Below are 2,701 nucleotides of genomic sequence, written 5' to 3'. Positions count from 1 at the left end.
AGTTATCAATATCTGACGTGACCAGCTCAACCGAACAGCAGCTATATTCTCGTAACATTACGACTTTATTCTCGTATTATTACGACTTTATTCTCGTGATATTATGACTTTAGTCTCGTAACATTACGACTTTATTCTCGTATGACTTTATTCTCGTAGACCTAATATTATGACTTTAGTCTCGTAACATTACGACTTTATTCTTGTATTATTACTTTATTCCCGTAATATTATGACTTTATTCCAGTAATTTCCAAGAAAAAAAATATTTTTCTCTCTTAGTATGGCGCCCTTATACTCCGTCGTACACCACAGACAGGTCACATTTGTCCGGAGGTAAAATGTTGAAATTAATAAATTCACTCTTTTGACAAGTAAAAAGGTGTATGTCAATGTACTATTTATTTTACATCCACTAGTGCCTTAACTTTTTGATGTGCTTGTTTTGTGAATCTAACATTTTGTAAGGGTTAAGATAATACATATCGATTCCTATCCAGTAATTGGGGAACAGTTATTGGGCCATCTTTAACCAATATTTGCTGTAAAATGTCTGTAAATGTTTGTACTGTCCCTGTGGTCATTTGTAATTATAGTCAAATAGAAAAGCTGGCAGCAATTGCTCATGTAAAAATCTAATATTTATTAGTTGACCTTCTGTCAACTCAGAAGTTGAAGTTTAAACTGAAGGTCATCAATTATATCCAAAATACAATTGAATAAAATATGGCAAATACTCTCTTGTGTAGTGTTTTTATTTTTTAAAGGTACTGTTTAATGTGCTAAAATATAGGGCCTCATTGATCCTTTTCTACTGTATCACCAGAAATGTCTTATTTACTCAGATAGTGTCGGTTATTCCAATAATTTGAAATTGTACAACACCTTATTAAATATGTAATAACATCCCATGATAAACAATTGTCCTAGTAACTTATATAGCCTTTATTATGTGATTACCATAAGACACTAATGATCTAATGGCCCTGGATGCATAAGAGTCTGAAATACTTGAGCCCCCATGAGGTTCAGTATGCTGCTAAGAGCAGAGTGATGTCATGGTTTAGTCTGATGGGCCTGGAAGCAAGACTCGAGGGAGAGCAGTGACGACGGCTTTTGGCCACCACAGCTGTGCAACTTAAATCTAAACTACCTCAAATAACAATCTTTCTGCCTTTTATGTGGCGGCACTTCCTTCCTGCGGTGAGTTGGCACACTGGTTGATGCGGATCACATATTCATGACCCTGGGGAAAGAACATCTGTCCTGGATAAGTCTTATCAAGGTGGATTGACCCTGAACTAACACTTGACTGACTGACTGAATATAGTTTGATTTAATTTCATTAACAGCTCTGACACACACACACACACACACACACACACACACACACATACAAGAAATCTCTGGCATGTTCTCCTGTCCAACTCTCGACCCTCTGATTTGTTGGACAGCCAAATCAAAATCTCCTACACAGCCTTTGTCACACATATTCAAACTTATTGTTGCATTCAGATTCTCATTGTGTTCTGCCATGCTATTTATTTCTGTATAAAACATCCTCAGCTCAGGGATACGATGTTTAACTCCCACTATTAACAAGAATAGGCCAAGTTTCACACAAGACAAAAAGTTACCTTGAGCTTTTTTTTCTATATGATGACATTCTGTTGTTGGCCTTCTTCTCTTCTGGGGAGGGTGAATTGTGGCGCAGCTTTCAGTGCTATACAAAGAAAATATACAGAGTGAAACAACACTGAAAGTGCAGAAAAAATACACAAATTGGTGCATGGACACATCGTTTATTTGTTATGGTTCAGCAACCTTAAGATATATTTTTCATTAACTGGTAGATGACAGCATTGATTGAGTCTATAAAACCTATAGATGACCTTTGAGAAAGATATACTGTATCTTTCCTCCCACTGAGTAACATATTCAACGAGACAAATTTGACAATGTCATTTACAGTTCATTGGTTGCAAATGTAGCCCTATTAATGGTGTTTTTCATATAAGAGAACCACATTGTTATTTTGGGCTTTTCTTCAGGGAGTTGTAAAACATTCACACTCTGCATTTTGATTTTACCACATACAGCATTTACACACTCTATTATGGTCTGCAATAACATTAATACGTCTGAATATTCATCTTAATATATTTATCTTTTTTAAATGATTCCCATTCTTTGAAAATATTGTGAACTAATTCTAATATACAGGTCCAGCTATAGGGAAAATGAGTTCCAATCTTCTTATATTGCCTTTGAGGCAGACAGACTAAATTAACATGTTCCATGGCTGTCTTTGTCACAGGGTTATTGGATTTTGTTTGCAATTCCCTGCAGCTCTTTGCTGATTTGCATGTTAATTGTCAGTTGGTTGACTCAAGATTGCAGCTCCCTTTACATCCTGGATGTTTGACAGTATGTCAAAATCATCTTGTGGTCATGGTTTTCTGCACATTCAATGTACACACCCAGAATCTGTCACATTCATCATAATTATTGCTGGTCTGCTTTCTGTAGAAACACTGCTGAGCTGGTAGAATTCGTTTACTGTTTCTTACTCTTTCTTAGCTTTAGGTTGGAAAATATTTAATTTGAAAACTAAGGGTTTCTAATGGATCTCATTTAGGCATTTCTGAGTTAGTTTTCCCAACTTGAACTGATACATTTAGCAGTATGCGGTAAGCCTTAA

This window comes from Morone saxatilis, unplaced genomic scaffold (genome assembly GCF_004916995.1).
Source record: "Morone saxatilis isolate NCDOM2014 unplaced genomic scaffold, NCSU_SB_2.0 Contig19, whole genome shotgun sequence".
Classification (NCBI taxonomy): Eukaryota; Metazoa; Chordata; class Actinopteri; family Moronidae; genus Morone; species Morone saxatilis.
This window is presented reverse-complemented; position numbering follows the sequence as displayed.